Source organism: Melanostigma gelatinosum (assembly GCF_949748355.1).
Source record: "Melanostigma gelatinosum genome assembly, chromosome: 20".
In the NCBI taxonomy this organism is placed as follows: domain Eukaryota; kingdom Metazoa; phylum Chordata; class Actinopteri; order Perciformes; family Zoarcidae; genus Melanostigma; species Melanostigma gelatinosum.
In genome coordinates, this window is record NC_136653.1 from 17,478,997 (window position 1) to 17,484,996 (window position 6,000).

The following is a 6,000-nucleotide window of genomic DNA, read 5'->3' on the forward strand; positions in this document are numbered from 1 at the left end:
GAGCTTGAACTCTCATTTTTTAAATATATTACATTTGACATTATTTACACCTTTTCTCACACAAACAATATATACAATATAAACAATATACTGATGACTTGTCATCCAAGCATTCTGCTTCCGTGTGTGTTTTTATGCATTTTTATGAATACATTACAAATGCGCAGCTCCTTCTGTCATTTAGGAAAAGGAGCACTGACACAAACTAATAGAAAGAGCAGCCTCTGTCTGTCATACCTGGAAGAGCAGTTAGCAAAGATGAAATTAGACTCAGGGGACAATGGACAGGTAGGAATAAGCTACAGTACAATGGATTGGGGGGGGGGCAGAGGAAGAATAATGTTGTTGGAGGCAAAGGGATCGTAAAAGGAGTATAATGCCAAGAAGATAAAAGTGGGGAAAGCCAGACTGAATGAGAACTCAACTTAAAGGGAGACAGAGTGCAGAGGGAGAGTGGGTGTGTGATTATAGAAGGAGAGGTGAAAGGGAAGGAGAAGAGGGAGGTGTATCGCAGGAGGGGGTGAACACAGTGGTGGTGGGGGGGGGGAGGCTGCAGTTCAGCGGTGAGAGTTATTTAATTGGAGAGTGACATTGGGAGCTCGGCTTGTCAGCTCTTCCCCATCAATCACTCGCGGTCAGGAGATGCCCGAGGTGATGTGGCCCTGCGTCACGCTCCCTCCCGGCATTTAGCTGCCGTGCCTCCATTAATTCTCCAGCCCCCCCCCCTCCCCTCCTCGCATCAGGATGCTCTGACCTCCGCTCACCTGGCCTACTGTTATCTGCTCCCCTGTGACGCACTGCTTGATGGGTCTTTTTGTTCACAGGCTAACAAGAAACACAGTGAAGGGTTCCGGTATAGCAGCCTATCGAAGCGCTAATAAAATAGGACCTCCAAGGACAAGTTTGGATTGTTGCGTAATATTTGCCACTATATACACTCAATCTCAGCAGCTGGATTCAACATTATGGCCCTTATGCATTCAGATGAGCTGGGGAGAGGTGATCTTGTTTTTTTTTATTGTTATTGCCTACAATAATGTTGTCATACAGTTTAACCATCAATGTCTGGGTGGTTTGGTCTATCACTTGGAATGGCTGAAGCTGGACTGTTTTTAACGAATGCGATACTTTTTACATTACATTGAGCTGTTTAAACTAACAGACTTAGCTGACCATGTTTAACTGTTTAGGCCTATGTAATGTTTAAGTTATTTATTTCAACCACTATTCTGTTCATCCATTACTTTTAGTTGTATGTTTATCTGTTTTAACCGTATATGCATTCGGGTACATTTGACGATTTAAACACTTAATCCTTCACTTTTAGCAAACAGTGCTGCCTATCTTGACTGTTTGACCCATGGAAATAGAATGAGAGAGGAGCAGGTATATTCACATTCAATCATTCAGCTCGATGGTCAGAACGGCGGCCATATTTATGTGTGCTGTTGTCTTTGCAACTCGTGGTGTGTTCTATGGTCAATGCACAAAGCTGTCAGTCATTCTAATTCATTGTTTAACCGCTATTGTTAGCTAACAATCTCGACCTCAATCTCAATACGTTTTAAACATTTATCCCAGACATATTTCCAACTGTATATCCAATATGTCCACCATTCATCCGTTACTTTAGCTAAGTTAAAAAACGGTTTATCTATTCCATTAAAGTTAACTATTTTAACTGTTTCTCCATTACTTTTGTCTAACTCTCTGCTCACTTCACATACTCTGTAAAGCTCAGTGTTACAGCTGACTCTATTCATGGATATATCGTTTCATTAAATTGTCATTTTTATCTCTAATTATGAAATGTAATGAATACGGATTGATACTCTTAAGAGCGAGGAAAGTATATCGCTGGTCAGTCTCTGACCTGCTGAAAGACAATTGACATAATTATAATAATGCCAGCGTCTGCCTCTCACTGTAATTGGAAACAGATGGAAACAGATGATTGTAACATTGACCGAGCAATTTCAGCTGTAAACAAGGTATTGATTTCCCCAGTGGACATTTAAAGACAACATGTCACGGTGCTCACAGCTAAAAAGCTGTCATAACATGTGTTTTTTACTGAACAGCACTGCAGAGACAAAGCACTGAAACACACAGGCAGGCACAGCGAGCACAAGGAGGAGAATACCGTAGAAACAGCCACACATGATCCGGTTGTTCTCATTATGGGGATGCAGATAAGAAAACCCACATTGAAAAACAATGTCCTTGAACTTGCAGTTTAATTCATTTAGATTCAAGTTTTTAGGTTCATGAAAATAGCATTCACTGCACTGCGTTGGCCTTCGTGTTCTTTAGTGCCGGCGGAGCCATGATTCACAGCTGGTGACCTTTTTCACACCGCGATCTTGACAGTGGTTTCCTGATTCATCATCAAACTGAATTTCATTTCGTGGTTGTTCTAATTCATCTCAGACTTCTCTTCGCCATAATCGCACCGAGACACTTGCCCACTTAATTGTTTTATTTTATTTTATTCTAATTCTTGATTGATTTTTGGGCTCGGACACTTTCGGGCGCAGCGTTTCTCTCGGAGGAGGCTTGGCTAGTGCAGGCTTTTGCATTGCACGTGGCAGTATGTGGACATGCATTTCTCTACACGGTGTTGGTGAGGCTGCGGAGGGCCCGGGATCAGAGGGGGCCTTGATGTTCAAAGGACAAGGCCGAGTAGTTGACGTCCCCCCCTGACTCCGGCACCATGACCAAAATACAAAACCTGACTCGTTTGCATACGATGCCTCTAAACATTCCTGCTGCTCCTCTTCTAAACGCAGGGATTTGGACGAATCATCCAGCAAGTATTGAGCGATTACATTTCCATCGAACGCTATGTAAGAGGGTCGAAAGATCAAGTGAACTAATGGATGACCTAATCATGGGGGATTGGCGGTATCGATTCAGATGGTCATATCCGCATTGTCTGTCAGGCCACTGAAGCTGGAGGCGGATACAAACCCCTCACTGGCTGAAACGGCCACATTCAAGAAACCCTCATTCAGATTACACAAATTTAGCCCATACCTCTCCTGTTCCCCTGGGGGTTAAGAAGATTACGGGGGAGGAATGGCAATCTTGCTGAGTTGCAGCTTAGAACTAGTCTTCGAATAATTTAATGTAACAGGTTTTGTTTTTTCTTCATCCCTACTCCCTTTTTAGGTATTTTTGTATATTTCTAATATTTCCTCACAAGGAGATTCTGCAGCGCCCAGTACCTCGATTTGCACCCTCCATATATAAATTGTCTTCATCCTTATTGATATACAGTGTATTGGCAATGTTGTCATGCTTGCAGATGCAATTTTGCGTGCAAGCAAAATTATGACTTGGTGACAGTGGCTGCCGACGCTGCAGAGACGGCCATTCTTCAAGGACAATCTTCCGCATCTGTGCGAATAATCAATGTTTCTGAAAGTTTATCATGAATTCGTGGCATCTCTCACATCCCGTCAGGCAATATCCCTTCTGCAAATCGCATCTACAAGTAGAGTGACATTCATTCTTTCTCGAGACGATCAAGGTAGAAAACCCTTAAAAAGAGAGAAGAAAAAACAAATCTATAGGTAAATACTTGAGATAGATAACAGACAAGTACGGAGGTCACTCTGAGCAATTTCTCCCCCCAGACGAGTCACAGCAGGTTCTGAAAGAGAAGCGTCTCACTGCAGACAGACATGTTCATTCACCTCGGTTTGTGTCGACTGAGACAGCTTCCTGATCCGAATGCTAATGACACACCGACTTGCTAGTGTTCAGTGGCCTGTGTGTCACAGAGCCGTGGCAGCTCGGGCTGTGCTCTCAATTCACACTCGCTTCTGCGCCTACGAAATCTCTGCTAAAGGGAAATAAGGCTGTCAGATGAGATCCTCCTTGTCAACGCAACCATTAGAATATACTGTACGGTACGTACCACTCTTGAAACTTTGGGTTAAAACTCAAAAAATGCTTTTGACTCATGGCCGTCCTTCTTTTTCTCCACTGACCAAACAAAAAGGAAAACTGAAAAGCTCCACAAATAAAAAGTATTCTAAAATAGAAATGGTGAAGGGGGTTTGTTATAAATATAACATTATGAACTATTTATTATAAACTATGCAAGTTAGCTCGCATCACTTCATTAACTCTCTCTGGTCGGCCATGGAAGTTGTGCTAGTTGTTTCCTGCATTTATATCTGATTTAAACATTTAAATCCACCTCTGTGTTTGGCCACAGTCAGTTTTCATTGTTTTCTCGTAGTAAATTTAAATAGTACCAACAATCTTTCCATTACATTCTCAATTGCGTGGCCGTTAGTCAAGTCTGTTTAAATATAAATCACCGATCATCCTTCAGGCGTTTAACAATGACGAATGAGATATCATTGTGTTGATGGTTTGCGTGTCCATGTGATGAATCAGTGGTACAGGAGCTACATATTCACAGAGGTGCGGAGTAAAAGCAGTTCTTCATCCGCAGAAGTATACTATGGACATAATAATGCGCTTCTCCGGCAGCTTTGACAACTTTAACAACTCTCGTCTGTGTTCTCGTCTCAGTATCCGCTGGCTTCACTCTAAAGGTTTAACACCGCGCTCTTCCACCTTTCCGATAAGGCTGACAAGTTGTTAACCGTGGTGCATACATTTAATCCTTTCATTTCTTCTGATAGGTTTCTCTGTCACAGAATTGTCAAAGACATCTTTATGTCCCAGGTGCTATTTTTATTGTCTCCAAGACAACAGGACATCCTTAATTCGGAGCGATGGTTATGATTTACACATCCAGAGGACATACGATGTAAGATTTACTCTGAGTATTTCTGATGACAAATAAACGACAGATGGTCAAAGTTCAGTATCCACTCTCTTTTAGCTCTGGTTTTGCCTCCACAAACTATTTATGGAAATAATTAGCTGTTTAGCTGCTGATTGACTTTCTTAGCTATTCGCTGGCTTTGTCAGTTCCCAGTTTCATGTGCGGCACAGTGGGTTTACCGAGGCTTATTTTGGTGAAATGATGTGGATGAAATTGGAATTTAGAGGATGTACAACCGAACCATGAGATAAAATAGGCTTAAAGGTGCAATGTGTAAGATCTGGCCAGATGCTGCGTAGAAACAGGGAGCAGTATTTCACCACTACTGGGTCAATAAAATCCAAATTTAGAGCCCGGAGAGACGAGAGAAAGACCTTCAGTTAGTGGAGCTTCACCAACACTAATTCAGCGCAAAAAAACAACACCGCAGGTCTGATCCCAGCCATGAAAACATGAGCCAAAATAACTAATAAGTCAAGTTAAAGCTTGATATTCTATTTCAGTTTGTAAAAGTTATCTTGCAGGTTTAACCTTAACTGCAATTTTGCAAATACCAGAACGACACACTTGTTAAACATAGCTTGGTTTGTACAGGCAGCTTAAACCGATATCACCCAAAATCCACCACTTTAGAATCAAACACTGACCCCTTGTATTGCTTGTTCTTTCAGTCGACTTATATTTACATCAGTTATTCCAATGGTGAACCTGTTTCATGGTAAAAACTTCTTGAATCCTCAACTAAACACTTATTGTTGGCTAACCAACATTGAGCTGTACATGGTGCTTTTGTCTCACACATAAGCCCATGCTAGCTCACTCTCACTCATTAGCTTTAGCGTGGTGCTGCACCAATCACGTCGTGGTCAGACCGAACTTTGCCGGAAAATATTTGCTTATTTAGGGTTGTGAAAAGTAGGCAGAACTGCAAAATAGGTTAGTGTTGCCATCAGGGCTAGCAGGCTAACAACAGCAGTCCAGACAGAGATTCCCAATCGAGAAACGTCGCAACCTTTTCCTCACCGATATGAATGTGACCACAGCGTCAGAAGCAAAATGGAGCATGCCATCTAATATGTGAGGTTTTCAGATCAATGGAAGAGCAGAAGGTAGCTTCTAGTTTAGCCCTGAGAGAGTCGTCCCTGTGCATTGTGATCAAAGTGTATTTAGTCGTACGGTATTAGTTCTATGAG